Below are 24,449 nucleotides of genomic sequence, written 5' to 3'. Positions count from 1 at the left end.
TGCTAGGCTCTGGAATAAAACAGGGCAAAGCTATGAACTGATCTCTAACTGTCTCTTTTGTATCACTGGAACCACTAAAAGAGCAAAAATAGCAAAGTCAAAGCAAGAGCTGAAGCCATGCCCAGTTTCAGCTCATGACAAGTATGATCTTGCCTTTTTGTTTTTGCTCTTTAATAGTTTTGATTTGCACAGAAATCAGAAGTGTTGCTTGTACTATCTGAATATACTTGTAGTTTTAAAAAAAATTGATGTATGTTCTATTTTATTGTAGCTTTCTTTATAATGGCATAGTTTAAAGTTACATACTGTATTAATTCAATTTCTGAACATCTGTTTTTAGATGTTGCATGTATTCCTAAAATAGGAAAGATATCGTGTACACTTATATCATTAGAACAGATCTGTTCAGCATATTGTTTCATTAAGAATGGATCTATTGTACAATTTTCAGGGCAATTGATGCAATAGAAGCTCTTGTTGACTTTTCTCAAGTTGTTCCCCCATTTGATTTTCTATTTCTAAATTTAGAAAGCTTTTTTATGATGTCATGGTTCTTATGAAAGCTTCATAGGGTTAAGACATGTTGATATGAAATATAAAAGAAATATGAAGTTGATATACAATATGACATGCTGATACAAAATGCAAACTACAGGCAACATACTTCAGATCCCAACAGTTAAAAATAGAAATGTAGCGGTAAATGAGGGGGAAAAGAGGAGGAAAAAGAGTAAAGATTAGAGAACAAATCAAAGCTGATAAAAAAGGTTTAAAAAGACAATGTTTTTCCTTACTGGCATCTATGACTCTAACCTAAAATAAGCTCAGCAGTCACTTTGCCAGAGAGAAACATTTAACTCGCAATGACAAATATAACTTCTTTTTTTTTTTTTCCCTGAGGTTTATCCATAACAGATAACAGTGCCCTCCCTGAATTATGCACAATGGGAACGTATTCAATGCATTTTTAAATTCACTTATGAGTCACAAATAATCTGCACAATTATTATTATTAGATATTTAAACTATGCGCTGGTTTGCTTAGTTGAGTAAGCATGATAAATCACAGATTATTCATGTTACCTGATTGGATAAGCATGCAAGCAGTTTTTAGTAAACTAATGAATGGTCTAAAATCTACCTCTATGAGCTCAAGCCTGCCTTTGTAAAGTTCAGCAAACAGTAAATTTCAATTGCCAAATATTCACAGAAAGTATGTTCTGCTCCCTGCTCCCCCTCCACCCCCCTCCCCCTTTTTTTTTTTTAATGCATGTGATGGAATATTTGTAGAGTTTTTGCAACAATATCCTGCCAGGCTTTCATTTGCTACATAACATATCTTTTTGCATAATCACTGTATTAGGCACAAGCTCAAAGTAATTTTTGGGGAAAAAAGCCAACAATGAAAGAAAAAAGAAAAATAGAACACACAGAAGATATGAACAACTTAATGGATTTTTTTATGATACTTTGAAAAAACAGAAAGCAAACTAAATTGTTCAGATTGATATTGTATTTTGCTAACTCTGGAAATAAATTAAGGATGAAGAAATTCAGCAAAAGTGAAAAGTTGCTGCAGCCTTTGAATCACCAACAATCTGAACTATGTAATTAACATAAAATACGTATGCATTTCTGTGGAATGTAAGGACTGAAATGAATGAATAATATGGAATAAAATCTGTGGCAAAAGTTCTTTTTCTTTCCCCAGTGAAAACTGTAATTAATGGAAGAGGGTTTTTTAATCATTGCTCTTTTATATAGAAAGTTTTTTTTCCTTTACTGTAAAACTGTTGAAGAGTGGAGAGAAATGCAGAAAGCCCAGGAGACCTAGGGACTCCTAATCATCATTCAGAGCACCTCAATTTGACACCAGCTTTGTCTCTCCGGTACTGCTGTTTCATGGCTGGCTTAAGTTGATCGAAAACTGCTGCCCTGGAAAGGAGCAGTCCTGCCTTTCCCATCTCAATCCCACCCAGAACTGCTCATTCCCGCCCTCTCCCTTGCATGAGCTATAGTGGCTTGTGCAGTCATGGGGAGATCAGGTGAATCCACTGATGTTTCTTAAAGCTAGCAATGCTTTTCCAGGGTTAACTTTAAATTGATTTAACTTGGAAATAGAAAAGAAGCAGCAGAAATGTCATGAAAGCTGGACCATGCATCTCAGCATCGGGCTGTTTTTTAGATCAGCTTAAATTCATCATGAAACTGAACTTTGACAAGATGCCTAAGAAAGATGATATGAATAGATAGCCTTTGGTTTCCTCACTTTAATAAAAACTACTGGTAATATGGAATTTCTGACTTGGGCTTTTATTCACTTTACTTGCCTAATAATGTTTAATGTCAAGGAATATATAGCATATTTTTGCATTGTATTTTTTGCTACATCTGTTGAACCTCTTACTTCGTATGTACCTCTTACTTCCTCTGCAAAAGTCCCTGTTTATAATCACTCCTTTTGTTTATAATCACTCCCTTTACCATGGTGCTGTACTTTGCAGCATTGATAAATTTTACTGTCAATATGCACTGATACATACATTTACCTATTTATATCAGAAATCATGGTTCAACACTTAAGAGAAAGATTCCAGTTATCATGCTCCCAACAAAATCTCTTAAAACCTACTCATATTCAGGCTCAGATGTAATTCTCCATCCTTACCCAAAATGTTTTTCCTAGACAACAAGCAACATTGTTTTCTTCAACATCTCACAGGCTTGTGACACCGCTCAGGAGTATCTGGAACTGGGCAGTAGTGTGTGGTGCTTAAATCCCCCAAATTTTTGCATTAGTCTCTGCAATGCGCTGTTTCTTTCTACCTTGTGAGAAACCTGCTACATCTCCAAACTAGTTCTTTTTTCCCCTCCAAGCCTGACAAAAGGAATCAGAGCCATTAACAATTCTGCTGCAAAGATTGGTTTCCTCATTCTTGTCTTTGACAGATATCCCCTCCTGTGCATCAACACATGGCCTCCCTGTTCTTCAGCTCCTACAGCGCAGTGTCCTGCTCTTCCCACTCAGGCTTCCTCCCACATTGTTTCTCCCACTTATCTCTTCAGATCAGGTTTAAGATCTTGCCTCCGCTTCCTGTCACGTTAAGATACTCACATCTACCATCCACCCATTAACATTTTGGAATATGCCTTTTTCAAGTCTGCTTCTCACACACTGTTAGGTTTTGGAGCTTTTCCCTGTGAACCTATGCAAAGTTACCATGTCATCCACCCGTAAACGCTTCCTTAAGATTCTCCTGTGTGAAATATTGTATATTTCCTGCAAATCCCTTGAGAGCAGCCTGACTGTCTCAACTCTCAAATTGGCAGACAGCAGCCCTGAGGAGAAGGACTTGGGGTTGCTGGTGGATGAAAAGCTCAACATGGCCCCACAATGTGCATATGCAGGCCAGAAAACAAACTGAATCTCGGGCTGCATCAAAAGCAGCGTGGCCAGCAGGTCGAGGGGGGTGATTCTGCCCCTCTACTGTGCTCTGGTGAGACCCCACCTGGAGTAGGGCATTCAGCTCTGGGGTCCCCAACATAAGAATGACATGGACCTGTTGGAGAGAGTCCAGAGGAGGGTCATGTAGATGACCAGCAGGCTGGAGCGCCTCTCCTCTGAAGACAAGCTGGGAGAGCTGGGGTTGTTCAGCCTGGAAAAGAGAAGGCTCCAGGTAGACCTTGTAGCAGCCTGAAGGGGCCCTCAGGAAAGCTGGAGAGGGACTTTGTACAAGGGCCTGTAGCGACAGGACAAGGGGGAATGGCCTTAAACTGGAAGAGGGTAGGTTTAGATTAGATATAAGGAAGAAATTCTTTACTGTGAGGGTGGTGAGACACCGGCACAGGTTTCTCGGAGAAGCTGTGGCTGCCCCATCCCTGGCAGCGTTCAAGGCCAGGCTGGATGGGGCTTGGAGCAGCCTGGGCTGGTGGGGGGTGCCCCTGCCCCTGGCGGGGGGGTGGAACTAGGTGATCTTTAAGGTCCCTTCCAACCCAAACCATTCGATGAGTCTATGAACTGCTGTCAGTCCTTTATATTGATTAAACCGGCTTTACTGGTTCCTGATACTTCTCTATTTATAACCCCTGTACTACAAGGGACTTGCTGTATGTACCCTTAAGTTTAAGGGCTTAGGGGAATGGGCTATTTTTTTTTCCTTTCCTTTTTTTTGCACAGTACAGCACTTAGCACAGTGAAATTTTAGCCTATGACAGAATTTGTTTGTGTTACAGTAAAAGGAATAAATGATGATAGTACAATAATAATTAGTAATTGAAGAGTAAATAAATTAGTAATTTAAAATAATTCACCATGACCAAACTCAAACTATTTTGTTACTGCTTGCTTTAGTATTAAATTTGGGACCAGACAAATTTTAGTGATTTTCCAAAATAAAAATCTCTTTATCTATCTAAAAATTTCTTTATCATGTTCATAAAAACATTACAACAATGCTAAAATGTTCATAGAGGTTCTGTATTTGAATGCTGTGAACAATGGAGAACACACTTTGGGACAAAAGTCACCGGATGGCACACGAAGAAAAGATGTTTTCTTCCACTTTTCCTAATACAGCCCTTAGTCACAGAAAATGGCCATGAATGGCTATGAAAGTTGCTGCTGGTATTATTATAGTAAAAATTCTAATAACTTTTTAGATTTATACAAAGGAGAGATCCAGTTATCTAATTATCTAAGAGAAAAGTTGCAAATTTTAAGTGGATGTATGAATAGAGGAGAAACACTGGTTTTTCATACTGGGTTAATTTTCCCTGACCCTGAACATGCTCTTTAAGTTGTGTAACCCTCTGGTGTGTACATGCATTAGGCTGATTCTCTGTGTAGAAGCCCCCTTGCTCAGCTGCTGCTTTCTAGAAGCTAGACACAGCAGCAGCTGTCTAACAGGATGTTCCTTTATCAGTAATGCCATCAGAAAGAGCTGCTGTGTGACCTCAACGTTTGGGCAAAGTCTTGCCCCCACAAACAGAACAAACTATTAAATAATTTGTGTTTATCCTTCTGCAGCTCTTCTGCTTCCCCAGTTCAGAAGAACTGGTCCATAAAGAAAGCAAAAATGAGGACTGGGGAAGACGCAGACAGGCCTTATCTTCATTAACCTCATTTTAGCAGATCAAAAAGATGCTGAGTCTAGAAAGCAGATGAGCTGGATCCATTACCACGTGTATTATTCATATGGTTAGACCTGGTTAGGCCTTTTAGCATCAAAATGTAGTAATCCATGAGGACAGGCCTCATTCAGGCTAATCTGCCTTTTTAAGGGCCTTCAAGAGACATACTGCTTCAGGGAACCTGCTCAGAGCTCCCACAGGGCTTCAGTCCCTTCAGGCTGGGCAGGCCAGGTATGGGCTACGACAGAGAACTTGGTGACGAAGTGGTCAACACTTCGACTTTATATATTGAAGGGAAGCCTGGGGGTATGTTTTAACAGATGTATTTGTGCCTGCAGAAACTTATGAGCATGTTGATAATCTGTGCCAGGACTTTTGAGCTGCTGGCTAATATCCTTGCCAAAAGTCATGGAGCTCAGATTTACACAGAGTATATTTGTCATTAGGGTTGGTATTCATCAAATGTAACCTCGGTATCTTGTATTACTAAATGTCTTGATGTGAGTTGTTTTAATTTTTTCCACAGATAACTCTGGAATTATCTTTAAAGCTCTCAACATTCAACCCCCCTCTCCTGTTTTGCCTTTGCTCAACTCCCAGCTCTACGTGTTGAGTGTGATTGGTGACCTTTCTAAAGAAAGTCACCATGACCAGAAGTTGCCTCACTGGCGGCGTCCATACTGTTATCGTTTGGAGCTAATGAATTTTTTTGCCATCTGAAATATCATAAAATTTTTCTCTTCATAGAAGATCTCACACTGCTATAACGTGCTGTCTGCAGCTTCAAGGGGTGGCCTCTAAGAGCCTCTGGCATATGGGTTTTATGTATTAGGGTCTGTAAAGGAGATAGCACTTGCAAAGATTTACAGTGTGCCAGGACTGTGTGCCAGATGGTAAAAGCCATATGAGTTGTGGAGTCCTTAGAGATTTTTTTTTAGTTTGTTTTTGTTTATCATAGAGAATACCTTTCTGGGTTCATAAAGTTTCAGCACGTTCTGCCTACTGCGTCATGGAGAAATATATTAACTCTATCCTGAATCCAGGCCACCGGGAGTTACAAAAATAGTATTTAAAAAAGGAGGCAGGCAGGCCATTTCCTGGGAGAGAAAAAATAGTTGTTTTAAAATACATTCTTGCTATTTTGATGCTAAAATATATCGGTTGTTATTGCTATTATTCTCTGAAATGTTTATTCAGAAGATAAAGCATAATTCTTTGAAACAAGTATATTTAAACACTCTGTTTATCCTGCTCCCCTGGAAATGCAAAATTGTTCTTGCTATAAAGAATTACTCACACTGGGTTTTAGCATGTGTTCAAATTGTTTCACAGGGAGGCTTCCCCAGTCACAAAGACAAATAATTGGTGTAATTTAATAAGCCGTTGCAATTTGAGGTCACAGGCCATGCAAGCCAGTGTAGATCATAGGACATGGTGGCCCAGCAAGATTTCCCCTCATGGCAGTAAGGCAAACTGCATACGGTCTGTAGGAGGGTGATAAACCCACAACTTGTAGTACAGTAGACCTACTGCAATAAAAAAGGGCACGCCATGGAGTTATCTAACTGGATTGTTCATCTTCTTTGAAGCCTGCCAACTACTACGCTTGTGAAAGTTCACCTAAACCCCCTATTTCTGCACAGGCCAGGAGGCCCGGGACGCAGGAGTGCTGTGGAGACTCAGGGCTGAGGGGACCCAGAAGGCAGCGAGGCCCCGCCTCAGAGCGCTGGCAGGCCGCGGGCAGGATTAGTCTGCTTCCACCGCCTGCAAAATGGGGGCTCTCCCGCCCGCGCCGTGGTGCCGGTGGGGGTCTGCGGCTCGGCCCCCCGCCGCGGCGCTAGTGGGGCCGGCAGCTCGGCTCGGCCCGTCCCGCCCCGCCGCGGCGCCGGGCAGGGCAGCCCTGGGCGGCGGCCGGGGCCGGGCAGGTGGCGGCCGTTCCGCCGCGGGGCGCCGCCAGGTGGCGCCCGCTCCGCCAGCCAATGGCCGCTGCCAGCGGCCGGGGCACGCGGCGGCCGGGGGCGCGCGGGCGGGTCGGCGCGGCAGCTGCCCGGGGCCCAGCCGCCGCCATGTTTTCCTGTTTATTGTACCTCAAATAGCTGACCTTGGGAGAGGCACGGCTCCGCTTTGAACAGCGGCTCTCACAGCCTGCCTCAGTGTTATCAGCCGTTTGTTTTGCTGGGTTGGGAGGCTGAGAGCCACGGGCCGAGGCCTCTGCCAAGTTCGGGATTTTTCCACCAGCTACGCTAGTTTATTTCTAGTCTCTTTTCATAGCGAAGTCTCTTGATGCACAGAGTAGGCCCTGGTTTTAAAATTCATATCCTCAGGGGTCCCTTAGGGAGTGCAGTGCTGCAAAAGTGATCAGAGCTGGCTTCTAACTACACCCAGAATGCCACAAGTTTATGTGAGAGTGAAGTAATCTTAGATTCAGCGTGAATATCTACGTTAAAATCCCCACTTTATGCCTTGAATCCTACTGAGTCACTTCAGCTAGGCTACAGCTACCATTGACATAGAGGCTATGGACACGATCCAGGAAAACAAGATATTTTGAGACCAGTGAAGGGCATCTCAAGTTTGTGTTGCTTACGGGTGAAATTATTCATTTTTATTGAAACCTGCAATTCCTGGCTGAACCACGCTGTGATAAATAGGGGTAAAACGTGGTTTGGTTGAGTATTAATAGTAAGCTGCGTACAGCTTTGTGTGAGTGAGGGATCAGTGCTGCTTGTGGAGGCGTCCTACTCTAATCCCTGCCGTAGACAAAATTGACAGCCCAGCTACATGGCATACATGGCAGATGAACTGCATGAATCTTTTATATTTATATGAGTAAATGCGAAGTGTAAATTGGTAGTGGGAATTCTGTGTAGGCAAGGCTGAAGTTTTAGGGTGCCATTGGCTATAAGGAGCTGAAACTCAGCAGAAGTCTTTCCTTTACGCCTTTCCTTCTGAAACATGGGAAATGAACTAATTTCCAGTTTACTTGCTTTTAAAAAAACCCTAATGCTATGTGGTATCTGCCAAGGAAAATACTCTGCTTTACTCTTAGTGTCGTTTAATCTTGATTCTTGAAAGTGTTCTGAGCACAGCCTACAACAAAGCGGGCTACACTGCCAGCAGTGCATATGGTTCACCATAGCACCCAAGAGCTAAGCCCCTGTGAGTGGCACCAGAAATAACCACACCTTGTGCCAGTTTTCCTTCATGTGTCCTGATAGATCTTCATTTTCTTTCCCTTTAAGTCAACTGCAAAACATAGAAATTGTTAGTCACTTTCCCAGCTCTCTCAGCCACTTGAGGGATTATTATTTTTTGTTTTGTAACCAAGCTAACACGGTCTTGGGTTTAGGCATTTATGCTTAGAATGCAGTGACCACCCTCATTTTACTTTTTGGAGAAATAATTGTCTCACCTCTTAGTTATTTGGAGCCAATTTGCTTACTTAAATGTGCCATTTTACATACTTCACATATTTTTTTTCTTTCCTTTTTCTATTCCTTTTCTCTGAAAACAAAGATTTTATCAGCCAAAACCAACTATTCCACAAAACATAACGGCTGTGGAAAGCACCTAGGTAACTCTGTCATACACTACCTAAGAAAGTGCCTCAGAGCTCTGCAAGCACTGTGTGGAAGAGGAGCTCCACACCTGCTTATTAGGGTTTATCTGCATTCATCTTGAAATAAAAAGTTATGTTAAAATTAATTGGGAGGTTGTAAACCATTCTTGGCAGAGCTGGAAGAATGATACTGAGAAAAAAAAATTAAAATCCTAAAGTTAATAAGAAAGATACAGAGCAAAAGCTCTGTAGAGGGGCAGTGCTAGATTTATGGGGACAGGAGAAATTACTAGACATGTTGCTTAAAACTTATTTCAGGACCTTCTGAAGTCAATGTAAAGTTTTGTACAAATGCGGTAGGGTTTTGGTTAAGAACTGGCAAATACAGGATCTTATGAGCATACAAAACCCAGAGTTGTACTTAAGGAAGAAATTACGTAAATGTAACTAGCATAATAGTACATTTTGAAATGCAAAGAGAAAAAATGCCCAAAGAAGTCAGGGATAGTATTCCAGAAATTTACTTTCAAACAATGAAAATTACACAAGCTAAAGCAGAGTGTTGAGAAGCTCCCAGTCAGACCCAAACTTGCAGCTGCTGATCTAAAGTGTAAAGCCAGTTTTTGATACAGCTCTGCAAGGTGGTTTGTATGTGGGACAGGCATATATGTGAATGATTCATCACACAGAAGCCCTTTACAACTGAGCAAGCAGATGCATCCTATATTTCCAGAAGGGAACAGATCCATAAACAGAGAATCAAAGCAAGTTTATAGAGAATAGACCTTACCAAACAAAACAGGCTGGGCTTTTTTTGGTAGAAAAAACTTTGGAGCTGTTTTTCAAAAGTTTGTGCAGCTGATAGTTTAGCTGGCTAGAAGGAGGTTTTGGCTTTCAGTGTAAGGTAAACATTTTCAAGGATCAAAGAAATGGGAGACAGGGGTGGTTAAGGGGTAACTGCTCAGCTCTGGGTGGGCTGTTATCCAAAAAGGTATTGTGTCTATGTTTGTGTTTACCACACAACTAATACCCTACCAATGAATGAAAATATATATTGACTTATGCTTTGGATAAGATGAATAAAACACATGCAGAAACCAGACCTTAGAAGTTCTTGGTTTTATGTTCTGTTTTCTTCTCTGGACTTCATGAGGTATGGTGTGTAGCCTTACGTCTTGCCACACCTTTCTCCACTGACAGAAATGCTTTGAGCTTCATTTGGAGGGATTCAGGTTAACCACTAGCTAGAGGTTAAGAAATTCTCCGTTCATGCGGAGATGAGCCCTCAGTCCGAACATTCTCCTTAACCCGGCTACTGCACCTGGAGATTTGTCTTAAAAGCAGGTAGAAGGATCTGTTGGACAGGGTTTTGGTTGTCTTCTGTTTTGAGAAGAGGATTTTGGGATTTAGGCACAAACATACCTAAAAGACAGACACCTCTCAGGCAACAGCCAAGAGCAAGGGCCTAAGCCTGAATGCAACTTGCAAGGCGAGGGAAGGAGGCCCCCCCAGAGGCCTCTCACAGCTTTTTCCCAACAGTATGACCCAAAGTAATGCTGCTGCTCCGTGTTGTAGCTGTCTTTGAGTACAGGCAGCCAAGCCCCAGGAACAGGGCAGGGAAGATGTTGCAGAACCCGAGTGCATTCAGGGTCCTGACAGACTTCAGCCAGTGTCTGTCTTTCCTGGACATGAGAAACAAAATAACAGCACTGAGATTTTTACACTGTTCCTTGATGTTTTCTTTATACACAGCAAAGAGGAGGAGATACAAGTTGTCACTGGCACAGAAGAGAAAGAAAACATGACACTCATTATACCTGCAAAGGCCTTACAAAGCTGACAGTATTTAGTAGGTTCTACCCGATGTTAAAGTGCTTGTTGGATACGCTTCTATGTTTTAAGAACCTGCCAGCAGCCTAGTATTTCTTTAACTAGCTATGCCAAAGGACTTGTGTCCAGAAATGGAAGAGTTCAAATACTCCTACAGCATGGAAGAGAAGGCACTGAAAGAGTGTCATGAGTTAGTGTGCAGAATTACTTAGAGTAAGTAGAGTTTTGAAGGAGGATCCTCAGAAAATACGCTGCTTCCTGAGAATACAGTTTGTGACTTTAGTAATTGCTCTGGGTGGTAAAGTGACGGAAAATGAATGAGACTCAAATCCTTCACATTCTCACAGGATATGTAACTGAGACAGAGATTACATCTGGATTTTACGGAGATGATTAATCAGTCATGTAGTTAGCAATAGCTGGTGCTTGTACCAGGTGTTCAGAGCAGCACATAGCTTTGTTGACTGGCCAGAATATCAAAAAATCATGGAGTTTATTGGTTGTTTCTGGATTTTCTGAAGAAATTGTTTGGTAACAGTCCACAAGTGTTTTGAAACAATTTCAGGTACATTCACTAAAGCATGTTAGGACTGCTGCGGATCTCCCAGGATCAAATGGATAAACAAGGCTTTGTACATACATTTGAAAGAGCACTGGAGAAAATTAAGTATAAATTTATTTGCAAATACAAATTCTGTATCAGAATCCACCATCCCAGTAACTTTAACTGAAGTTTTTCTGGACTTCATGATTAATTATAGATATGATTTATTTTGCACAGGAACTGGATGAACATGGTAGAGGAGATAGAATCTATAATATACACCTCCCAGACATTCTGCATCCATCAGTAGGATATGCATAAAATTGCAAGGGATGAAACAATTAGGGCAAAGGTATTGTCAAGAAAGTATATTACAGGGAGCATGGCATAGCTGCTTTTGGAAAACGGGGCATAATGAAGAAATATATTGACCAGCTGTTACCAGAAAAAAAGGTTTAGGAAGAGAAAAGTGTGCTGAAATTAAAGCTGATGGCCATGCAGTTACTGGGGAGGAAAATGATTATGCTTTTTATTGGCCTGAAGGGGATGTAAATGAAAATGTTACAGTAGAATGTGAATCTTTTAATACAGATGAAGAGCTGAGGGTGAACAAATGCCAGTTCGCCTCCTAACAAGCTACCTTCAACCATGGGGAAAATACAGAATAAAACTTATACATAAACATTTAGTGGGAGCCATGTTAGGTGTATGTTACCTGTGGTTCTTTTATTCATAAATCCATTACAATGAACAGTGATTAATAAATATATACATTATGTATGTATGTATATATAAAACAAACTCCTGATTTATGAAGACTTTTAGGTATGTACTTAAACAAAGCCTGTATTTAAGTCCCATTGGTCAGACCTGTGCTTGAATCCCTTCTTCATCTGGGACCTTAGGCAGTTCCTTTCCTTTTCTGGGCATCTTGACATTTCTTGAAACTGGCTTTCTGTAAAGGCAGCTCCCATTTTGCAACAGAGTCAATATGATATGCTACAGAAAAGTATTTTCTCATGAAGACTTTGTTATTGTTCCCATTTTCTTTCATCCAAAATAAAAATAACTCATGCTGAAAATGCAGTCTGTGTATACTGGCAATTAAAAACAAATCAGGAAATCACTCTGCTATATTAAATCCCACATGCCTAGTTATGATTTAACATGCTGGGGAATGAAACCAAATTCCACCCTCCCATGGTATTTTGTGACAGTGATAGCAATGATTTATTTTTTTTAAAAAAGATTGATTGGAATACGTGTTTAATGCAGCTAATGCTTCAGTATTTTTTTTTCCCTGTAAAGGACCATTTTAGCTGAAGTAATGAACTCTGCTTTCGTAAAAACTAGGCATCTCATTCAGAATAACTTTTTTTGCATGCTTATATCATTAATGTATGCATCCAAAGATTCCTGTGGAGAATGAAATTATTGGGTTGCCTACCAGTAAATGCATGTGGTTCCTGTTTAAAGTGATGTTCCAGGTAACTTAAAATGAGAAATCTTGGAGAGCAGCCAGGTTTGCTTTTTCAACTGAAAGCAAGGTGTCTTGCAATTGGCTATGCTTCTTCAGTAAAAAAGCGGCAAGAGGAGATGTTAAAAATAGAGAGGAAGCAGGAGAGAGAAAGAGTATGTGGTGACCTAACACAGCACACTGGGTGCAAGTTCTGCCTTTGCTTTCACTGAAGCAATGCTGCTGAAATAACTGCTGCTGGAATTACACCTTGATTTTCAAGATATTCAATAACCAAAAAATAATTGATGTCACAGTACCTTAATGTGGAGGAAATGCCCCAAAGATGCTGACATGGGCCATTCAGCCAAGCTTCTTGGTTGTTAGCATCAAAACAAGTTAATTAACTTGGTTTTTTACAGATCTGTTCCCACTGCTGTTTCCCTCTCTAAGCAGTGAGAGTGTGTACCGAGTTTATGTAAAATATTTTCTGTGAATAAGCACAGAGTCATGAGGCTGGGATCCAAAGAACTATTATACATGTAGGCAGTTGGTGAAGTCTGTTATGGAGAATTAATGTTGAAAAGGATGATTATTATTAATACTAACCTCTGAGGGCATAATGAAACAGGTCTAAACGTAGATAGCAAATTTGTATGACTGCAACACAATATGGCAGTAGAAAAAGGATGTTGTAATTTGATGCTGCTCACAGAGAAGCTGTATCAGAGAGGAAGGGGAGAGATGCAGAAAAGCGCCAATGAAAACAGTACCTGGAATTCTGTTTTTAGGTTGCTGGCCAGGATGTGTTTCCAGTTAGGGGACACCCAAAGAGCAGCAAAATACCTGGGAAATGTTTAAGATAAGACTGCAGTCTTGAGAACATGTTGTTTTGCTGAAAATGGCTGAAAAGAAACATATTTTAAGTGTATTGATTTAAATGCCAAAGAAATGCAAGGATAACAAACAATATGTGGAGTGTCTCCATAAGATAATGAAAGGAAGAGCCTGGTCTCAGGGACACTTGGTGACTATGTAGATCTTACATACATTTTTCTCCACCTTTAACATGTAGGGTAGCTGGTAGGAATGATCTGATTTCAGTGAAGTACCTCTGGACACTTGTCGTTTGTGATACTTGCAATTAAACTGGTCAAAATATTAGAAATGTAGACTGTAGAGGTTATTTCTGCAGGCATAGAGGAATCATAACAGGCACCGTTGGAGCCTGTTGCAGACAGAGAAGCTGGCGAGGCAGCTTGGAAGCTGGCGCAGCAGCGAGGACTGTCGTTCTTTGGGCGGTAGCATTGAAGACAGACAGGACCAACTTGCTGTGCAGGCAGAGTAGGCAGTAGCCAGCAGTAGCAGAGCCAACAGCTTTGCCTATGCCAAAGGGCACAAGGGTTGTTTGTAGGAGAAGTGCGTGCTGCATAAACAGCAAATTCCTGCTGCCTCCTGTGCTCTGCGGCTGAGAAGGGGGTGAGAGTTTGCCAAAAGACCAGCAGTGCTAATCCCTGTTTCACAGACACCTAAGAAAGCTCCACTGCTCCATCTCAGTTTGAGGGTCATGCCCCAGGGTCTCTCCAAAGCCTCGCAGCACCCCCCACCCCCCCCCCCCCCACCCCCCCCCAGTCTTCCCCACTGCCCATTAACTGCCTTTAAACCCTTCCACTCCGCTGGTGTGCCAAGCTGCCTTAGTCTTTTCCCACCAGCAGCTTCTTACAGCAACCTCCCCAATATATTTCAGGTCTCCCTGTACAGCAAATTGCTTTGAGGGATTTTGTTTTACCACCTGAGGGGCAGATGATTACTCACATGAGGTTAAGTTTTACTGCCTTAAAGGGACATCCTAGCTTATGATAGATAAGGTGGTATAGTAACTTTCATATGGTGACTGTGAGCCCCAGGCTAGGTCTGCATCAGCCAGCGGAACAGCTCAGGGGGAGCAAGTCTACAAACCAAAACAGTTGGAGTCCCTTATGTACAGGCTTCATGCATTTTTGGGGTTTATACTCAGCTAGATCTCTTCTGGTACAGCCTGGAAGTTAAATACCTGGTAGCATTTGAAGTGTGACAGGTCTGCTTTAGGCCTGCATCTTCTGGTTTATCTCTGGAAGGAAACCTGTTTGTGCATTCTGAGATGGCTTCACAGTGCAACCTGAAACACAGAAAGTGGGGGTGATATGAATTAAAACTCTTGATGTGGATGCACCCTCAGGCATCTATGATTTTCAAATATTCTTAAGAGCCACTTCTAGGAGATTTGGTTTTTAAAAGTCTTTGGAAATAACAAATTAATTGTATCCATCAGTTTGCTTTTATCTATCATTGTATTAATTCTTTCAAAGAATTTTAATAGGATAGAGAGACATGTTTACTATTACAGAAGCTGTATTGTTTAGTTCTTATCATTTTATATTAATCTGTGGTGCTTTGCAGCTCTCTATTCAATTATTGTTCTCAGCTGTTTTTCTTTGCACTGAAATAAGAAGACCATAAACAGAGCCCACAGACATACTTATAATAATATTTACAGCGTAAAGCATCTCATTTCAGTCTGTCAAGTGAATAGAGATTGTTTTGTGAGTGCAATTTGGAAGGATCGCTGCCAGAGTTCTTGCCATCCAAATGTTTGTACCAGTTAGAACAGAGAACATGTTGCTGAATAGATTGTAGGTAAAATCTTCCCATTCAGAGAGACTAGATCAGATACTAGATCAGATGCCATGTGTAGGAGACGTGTGATTATCTTAGAGGCCTGTCTGAGTCTGTAATTGCCATGGCTCAGTGGGACAACGGGGAGTATGAGCAGAGGAAAACAGTGGGTTTCCTGTGAATATGTAAGAGGTGCTGGTGGGCATTGGTAAGAGTCAACAGAAGAATGAGCCAGGGTCTGCTGCTGAGAAATGTAATGCTTGCACGTCTCTTGTATGGGCTGAACCTGAGGTGGGAGAAGGGTGCTAGGAGTTGTACTGTGAGAAAAGAAAAAACTAAAACTCTGAAGAACTTCTCTCAAATCTTAGGTTCACGCATTCTGATTGGCTTTGCAGTTTGTTATTTTTCACCCTTTCTTTGACTCCTAGTGATCATGTTCAGGTAGACAATGCTGCTTCTCAGAAAGCTGAGAGTTCCCAGGGTATCCCTTGCTAGCAGTTAGAAGCTGGCAGTGCCAGCGGCCTTCTGTGTGTCTGCACAAAAGCTGCAAGTCTGTGAGCTCTTGCTGGGGCAGCGAGTTGCCCGTCTGCTATGCTGCAGTGGGGTACCCTCACTGAAGACCATCTCAAAGATGTCTGGAGCAATGGTAATTTCAATGTAAAGGAAGTTATAATTGTGAACATGAGAATAATGGAGTGGAAAAGATCTTGTTATATCCATGCAGGAGATGCTGTGCGATACAACGAAGGAACACTGGCAGTGGGTTAAATCTGAACGACTGAGCTCTCAGTAGATGTGCAGGAAAAGATAGCACACAATAGGCCAATAGGCCAGAGGAAGAAACACAGTTAATCCAATAGCACCATCTTCCACGTGCCTTTTATATGAGGACAGGTAATGAATTTTGATTTTTTTAGGTCTGGTGAAGCCAAATTCTGAAAGAAATCAGGATCTTTTGTTTCCAGCAGCGGAAATGTTATCTGATAGGATATGATATCTGTCATCTACAATGCATGATGGAATTTTTAGCCATGTTTTGAAAGTATTAGTGAAAGCATGAAGACAACTAGAAAAATTACAAAGAGAAAGTGCCAAAACAAATGAAGTCAGTTTCTTTAGAAGAATTCTTTAGCAGGGCTTTGTGTGCAGTTTGGGACATCACATAGAGGGGATAAGATACAGGATAGAAGATAAGCTTTCTTCTGGAACTTAAAATTGTGAATCAGCAAGGTACAGAAATATAGTGCAAATATTTCAGACAGGAGGTGCTGCAACAAAGTCCCTGTGAATATTATATAGCTATTACTTTTATACTTTCTGGATTAACCTAATTGTAGGCCTTTTTTAATAGATCCACAAATAACCCTCTGGTAATAGTATTAGTGGTTCAGAGCATCTTCCATTATTAAAGTTAGGAATCAGTTGCTGCTTACGAAGTAAGTTTTGATTTCTGAAAGGCATACCTTATTTATTTATAAAATTCTGGTTTGATTAGGATGTAGGTTGATATATTTTTCTCAGACAAAAGTGTCAGACAAGGAAAGGTAAAATATAGATGCTCTTTTTGGTTGAAGCCTAAGCCTGTTATTTTTATGAGAGGTACTGGTCTGTGAGAATGCAGAGTATCTCAGGTCGGAGAAGAGGCTGGAAAAGAGCTGAAAATCTGGATTGATTGGAGGGCATTGAGAAAATGTAACCACTTCCATGACATGGGGTTCAAATGGCTTTATATCACTGGTTCTTCTAAACAAGTAATAAAGACAAACTAAAAAAGGGATAGAAAGTGCAAACAAAATAAGATTTACCAAAACCAAAGCAAGCAAGCTCTCTCTGAATTACTCTAGATTTTTTTGTTTCTCAGCCTATGAAAAATATATCAGGCTTCTGGTAACATTCCTTCCAAAATACTGTCTTGTCATTCTGAGAAAAACAACTCTAAGCAACCTTGGATTGTCTAAAACAGTTTGAAATGAATCAGCTGTATTTCACATTTTGGAACAGTTCACAGAAATATTGATAAGCACTGAATTCTTCTAGTAAGTTTCTGGTTTGGTGGATTTAAGTCTTTACACAGAGTTTTGGGGTTACAGATTGAAGTCTATTTCTCTTTTTGCAGCCATCCAAATTGGCTTTTGCCACTGTCCCTGCAGCTCTCACATTTACAGAGAGAAGGGTACAAAATACAAGTCTGCGAACTGAGGAGAAAACCGACAAGCTACCTTCTCTAGGCTGCAGAGGAGCCATCTATAGCCTGATAGACTAAGCATGAGTCTGGTGTAGTAAGTTAGGCATTAGAAGTATAGTCAAAATGAGATGCATATCTGCATGCAAGTTTCAATAGAGCTTTTAATAATAGTTAAAAAACAACAACTGCTCAGAAGGTGGGGGAGTGCTCATATAGCCCACCTTTGGTAAATGGCCTGGATAAAACCACCCCTAAGATAAGGAAGTGATGATGGATAGTGTATATGTGTACGGAGTACCCAAATCTGTCCCAGTCTGATCATCTGGCTTAAATAGCAACTGGAAAATTACAAAGAGATTTTTGAAACATAGTCAACCTGAAAAGACATATAACAGAATCATGGAAATCATCTACTTGAGAGACCTTCAAGATGAGGGTGGAAACCTTCAAGAGGAAACAGCAACTGACATAACCTGATTTGATGCTGCAAGAAGTGGGCATGACAACCTGTGTGGGACAGCCTCCTTATCAGAGCCGTGGGTAGCCTGCACCCAGCTGGGAACATGATGGTGTGGGGGGCAACAACCAGAGGCTCACACTATCTCTCTCTCTCTCTCTCTCTCTCTCTGTGTGTGTGTCTGTCTGTGTCTGTCTCTGTGTGTGTGTGTCTGTCTGTCTGTCTGTGTCTGTCTGTGTGTGTGTCTCTGTGTGTGTGGTGTGTGTGCGCGTGTGCCTGTATGTGTGTGTGTGTGCGTGTCTGTGTGTGCGCGCACGCATGAGTGTGTACCTAACCCTGTGTAGGGGGGGAATAGGCTTTTTGGGGATTACTCCTAGAAGGGAGTTTAGAAGCTTATGGATGTTTATTAGCATTTCATAAGTATATAGTATTATGGTTTATCGTTTTGATATTGGTCACGAATATATGGGATTCACTGATTGCCAGTTAATTTTGTCATTAAGAAATCCATAAAATGCTTTGATTCTGGTTTGGTTAAGCTGTGTGCACTAAGCAGTTTTTCTCTGTGAAAGGAGGACAGCGGAGAAATCTTTTCTATTTCAGGAACAGGAGAGGATGTAGGTTGTCAAAGAGGAGTGGGTAGGCAGCCCCACATTAGTGAAAAAAACAAAGTGGCAGAGGTGGATTCATGGGCTACACAGAAGAAAATATCTGACCAGTAGAGGTCATGTTTATTATGGTAGTGTTCCATGCTGGCAAAATGAAATTGAGGGGTGAGACCTGGAGAATTTTAGGACAAGCCCTGCAGAAGCACTTTCTCACACATCTTGGTGGGATCTGAGTAAAGGAAGTAAAGATGAAACGAGAAATTTTCCTGCACCGGGTGGACAGTCAGTATTAGAGACCTGCATTTGAAAGCATTGGGAAGATGTGTCCTGAAGATCCTGTCAAGTTTAACAGAGCAACTAAAGTTGTCAGCTGAGGGGATGAATGGACAGAAAGAGCAAAGTCTGGGACTCACTGAAGAAGGGACTTGGGAAGGATGCCCTGGTAAATGATAGGAAAGAGCAGAGATGGAAGATTCATTTCGGCACAGAGATGAATCTACTGTGTCTTCACATGGCTTTGGATAGAACAAATGCCCCAGGCGTGGGCCTAAGCAGTAGGAGCTAGTTGCTCCAAAAAGAAGGAACATGACTGCTCCATATTCTTTAACTATGTCTGTTCCACTGCTGCATGATTTGTCTTCATCTCTGCATTCAAATCTCTGCCAACAAGACTAGGACCTGAACCTTGAAAAAATTACAACAGCATGGTAATTTTCAGGAAAATTAGGGAATGAATGGTATCACTGAGAATATACCAATAATAAAAAAACCCAAATAACTACAACTTTTTACAGCCATAAAATTTATGAGATGCTTTCATATTTGTGTGGTGATATTGTTTATTATGCTTAGATTACAGCTACTCCCACTTCAGAATCTCCCGCTTTTAATAACTTGACAGATTCTTGGAGACACCGAAATATTACTTTCTTGGACATCTTTTAGCCTCACCCAACTCTAACAACTGCAGCTAAAATTTCTCCTTTAAGCTAATAGTTTGTAATCAGATTAGTGATGGCATTTTTGACCCAAAATAAATTGGAAAATATTAGTTTTTTAGTATGAAACTAACTGAAAACTATTTTGAACATGCTGATTTGGAAGTATGAAACGGCTTACTAGGACTCTCAGTGCTATTTCTTAGTGTGATAGGTTAAATATAATGAATAATTCTCAACCATTTTCAAGCCATTCAATAACAGGCAAAGCTCCTTTTTTAGTAGTTTAACTTTGATAATGTTTTGCAGTCTGAAAACATAAATGTGAATATTGAAATTATTTCCTTCACCCGACTGTTGGAGCGTGTATAGCTTTAAATCATGGAGGAAATTTATCATAGAATCATTTAGGTTAGAGAAGACCCTTAAGATCATCAAGTCTAACCGTTAACCCAGGACTACCAAGCCCACCACTAAACCATGTCCCTAAGCACTGCATCCAGTGTTTTTTAAACACCTGCAGGGATGATGATTCCACCACCAGGTTACTGACCATTTCCCCTTGGATTATGGGGGCTTCATTCTGCTCCTGGTCCCTGTCTTCCAACTCAGGGGGCTGGATACCCAGAAAACTGGTCTTGCTTCTTTGCCTATCCCTTCTGAGGAGTTTGTAGCCATCCACGCAGCGCTCCAGTCCTGTGAGTTATCCCACCATGTTTCTGTGATGGTGACTATGGCATTGTCTTCCTGCTGCATGATGGCTGCCAGCTCCTCCTGCTTGTTGCCCATTCTATCAGCATTGGCGTAGATGCACTTCAATTGTGCTATCAGTTTATGTAGAAAACTTTTGAAGGAAAATACAGTATTGTGATGTTTTTACATGAAGTGTAATCGGGAAGTTATGATTAGATAGGTAAAATGACAACCTTTGTTAAAAAAGTTGGCTCTTTCACATATTCTTAAAAATCTTATGTCAAACTGGCAGTGACTTGAATATTGTTAGGAGAAGTTGGTTCAACATGCCTTTTGGCACCTTTTGTTCTGTGTCTGATACTTCAGTTAAACAGGTTTTTTCCTTTATCAGTTTTATAAAAAGTTTGTTAGCTTTTATAGCTACTCCCTTCCTATCATAAATTAAAAGGCTTAGGGAGGAGTTGCTCCCTTGAGTTACTTCTAAAGCTCCGAAAGATTTGGCACAGCCAACTTCTTAGCATTCAATAATTTTCTAGAATATGAGCTTTCTGAGAGATCCGCAACAGCTTCGGTCTGTAACTTCGGCAGTGTATTTACTGTTCCAGGGAGGGGTTGCCTTTCAACTTGGCACGAGGACAGTGTGGTCTGATCAGTGTTGTCAAATGTTTGCTGCTCGCAAGTTATTGGAATAGGTAGGTAGCCAAGAAAAGTTGCTATGGTAAAGGTTTGTTTTGCTTTTAAAAAGTTAAAATAAGGAGGGCAGCACAGACCTACCACCAAGAATAACTCTGTTGTGAAGATGTGTTATAAATAAAAGAACCCGTAAATACTGGGTTAGTAAACTAGCAGTTCTGAAGGCAGTGGTGATGTAGGGGTGAAAAATAAACTAAAAAGGAAGTGAAAGGAAGTGGCTTGGCAATTAATAAAGACATGATGGAAGATTTCATTTTTAGGTCAGAATTTTAATTTATCTTCCACTGGTAGTGACAGAACTATATCATATGAATGGCAGTAGCTGAAAAGGGAGACCAAACTTTGGGGAAAAAACCTAAATGAAATTGTCAACAATTGTTACATAGGTTTTGAGCCCACAAAGTATTAATTTCTGTGGCAATTTCAAGGACTCCTCCTATGTATTATTTAAATTTGATTTTCAGCTAAAACCAATTGGCTTCATCCTAAAATTGCAAGGTTTCTCACAAAGTTAATGAAGCAGTCATATTTGGGATGGCTACCCCCCGCCCAGTCACACACATGTAACTTTAGCCAAATAAAAAACCATCCTCTTTAATTCAGTGATGATTGTGAATCTTTCTGGATTGGATCGTGCTCCTTTTGAAAATCTTTCCTCATGGGGTGGAGAACCAAGTCTGATACAGTGACTGATTGCTTGGACATCTGTACAAACCAGCACTCATCCAATTTGCTGTCAGCAGCTTGAAGTCATGCACATCCGTATCAGATGCTGTGCTTCCAGACAAGAAAATGCATCGACACTTTGCTATTTTTTAATTTTTTTTTTTTTTTAACAAGCTGTGGCAGCCCTCAATAGAGAAAGTGAGAAATCATGAGGAAGAGGTTGTTACCTCAGCTGGCATGGTACAGGTAGTGCACTGGGGATTGCTGCCCTCTTTACCGGGTGGCACTACAGGGGAGTGGATCTTGTGAGATGCTCGTATCACATAATGGAGTCTGGGAAGGAGAAAGGGAGCACCCAGGCCAGAGGAGGTGGGGGACTGAGGTACACAGGCGAATGCATCTCTAGAATTGGCAGGAATCTGTGATGGATCTTTCACCTGTCGGCTGCAGAAGACGGAGGCTTAGAACAAGAGTTTGGGTAGTGAATACAAAAGAAGTACTTCAGGTGACAAGAGTGTAACATTTATTGTGATCACTGCTGTGGTGCAGCTGTGGATAAAGGTGGACCAGTATCCACACAATTGGACAATAAATAAATAAATTGCCAGTAATACCCTGTTTTTATACAATGCTCTCCACCCATAGATTTCAAAGTTCTTCCTAAAGAAGCCTGACATTATTATTCATATTTTTCTGAAGGGGAAAGCTGATTACTCAGCAAAGCAGTGGTACACTTGGGACAAGGACACAGCTCTTCCAAATGCCAGTCTGCAACTATGCACATAAGAAACATTGCCTTTCTGTATATGCTGGTGGCCTGTTCTTTAAAAAAGGGGTGCAGATTCATTGTTATTAAGAATCTGTCTCTTAATATTGCAAGGTAAATAATAAAAAATCCTGCTAACCAAAGAACTAGCATAGGCACATTTCATACAATTAAACCACCCATCTTCACAGTTGCTGAGAACTTGACCAGTAAAGATAAATCCATCTTGCTTTTTCGTTCTGTGTATCCATGTGATTCTCTAACAACATCTGTAGAGGTTCAATAGCCTGCAATCTGTCATTTCACTTTTGCAAATAATTTACTGTTTTGTTTTTTTCATAAAGCGTTTGAGGAGCAATACAGGATTGTTGTCTTCAATAACTTATTGCTGGTGATGTTGCAGGCTCGAAACCCCAAACCCATCCTATCTTTCAGTGGAACAGCAAAATCTGTGACTAAGAAGTAGACTTTAGGCTTTAGTTTTCCAATTGGCTAGAACCACATCCACAAAGGCTACTTCTCCTGAGGAAGCACGTCAAAGTGCCTCTGGCTATATCCCCTGGACACAGAGAATAGCATAACCTGAATCAATATAGGCCCATGCACCAAGACAACCAAAGATGAAAAAACTATGTAAAATTTGCAGTGAAACATTCATACAGTCATTCTTCCAGCAAAAGTCATGTGCAAGAAAAGGACAACTGATGTTACTAATTCATCAAGCTCTAGAAAACAGTATGTTTTCCTTAAGTCATAATTAAATGATGCCTATCCAAGACTTTGTGCGCCCAGTGGGGAAGATGTAGCCTTGATCTGCCTAGAACCTCTGGTAAATTCATGACTGCCTTAACACATCATTAACAGAATAGTTTAATACCTGCAGTATTAAAATGATCAGATCCTTTGAAAGCCAGCCAAACAACACAGAAACTAATTTCCAGAACTGACTTCTACCTCTACTACCCTCCTATTGCTCTCCAAAACCTCTGTACATATTTGCTATAGGGTGAAAGTCCTGAATCCTTACCTTTTTGCCTGAATTCAGGAGCAAATTCCCAAGTTACTGTGCATGTCTTAATTTTAAGCTGATGTAGTCTGTGCTTTTTTCTCTACTCTAGGTGTTGTTTATGTACAATTACACACTTGGGCACAGGTGCAATCTGAGGTGTGGAGAAAAATGGTCTTGTGCTCTTGGGGCATGCCTCCACGGTCCTGTTTTGAGCTTTCCTTGGGCTCAGTGCAGAACGGCATGGTGTTGCAAAATTGTGCTCCAGATGGGCAAAACATAGGGGAAGACAGCACAGGGGGGAAAAATTGTGGGAGGTCTGGGGGAAATATTCCCCTAAGACCACGCAAGCCCATGAGCAGGCAGGGTGTAGCCTGCATTTCTGCAGCAAGGAAGAGGCATGGGTGCTGTTGGCAACGGGCTTGGGGACCAACCCCATCACTTGGTGTGCTGTTGGTGTGGACAGGTTATTGCTGCGCTGAGGGTGCTGACAGACAGAGCTGGACCAGAGCTGGTGCTTCTGGGGCCTCCTCTCCTTCAGCATCTCTTCAGTCCTGCTCCAAGCATGGCCTGACACTACCGTTATGCAGCGGCCATCAGCGGTGGTGCCAGCATGCATGGAGCCATCTGAGGAGCACCAGGCAGAGATGGGGCCTGCATTCACCTGCTGCATTGCAGCTGCTGCCATATAAGTGATGGCCACCGGGCAGTGGTGGTGGGTGCTGCTGCATGCAGCCACCTCAGGCTGCGGCAATTGATCTCACCTAGTGTACTTGTACCTCCCACCGCCTCATGCAGCCTCCCAAGGCTTGGGGTGATCTGAGCCAAACTCCAGGTGAACTCCGGCAGCCTGTTTTTTTTATCACCTGGTCCATTCCCTACTGACTCATCTGCTTTTAATGGAGCCGCTTTCAATTCATTCCACCGCCAGTAAAACCTATAAAATCTGATGATCTGAAGCAAAAGCAAGAATGGCCTACTAGGGGGAAAAATAAATGTAGGAGTCATAGACATCCATTTTTTAATCTTACTGAAAGCTAGAGATAGGTGAATATATAGTAATGAGAGTGCATCTGCATTAATAACAACAGAGCAACGTTAACTAATGATAGTGGTACACCCTCTCTCACCCTGCCCCTTATCCTCCAAGGTCTCAGGTCAGGATGTACTGGGTTCCCTTCAATCAGTGGTTCATTAAGCCTGACCACTTCCCCATGCATATACACACGTTCTTGCTCCTTCTTTCTCTGCCTTACAGAAACA

Source organism: Falco punctatus (assembly GCF_963210335.1).
Source record: "Falco punctatus genome assembly, chromosome: 12".
Lineage (NCBI taxonomy): Eukaryota > Metazoa > Chordata > Aves > Falconiformes > Falconidae > Falco > Falco punctatus.
Note: the sequence above shows the minus strand (reverse complement) of the source record.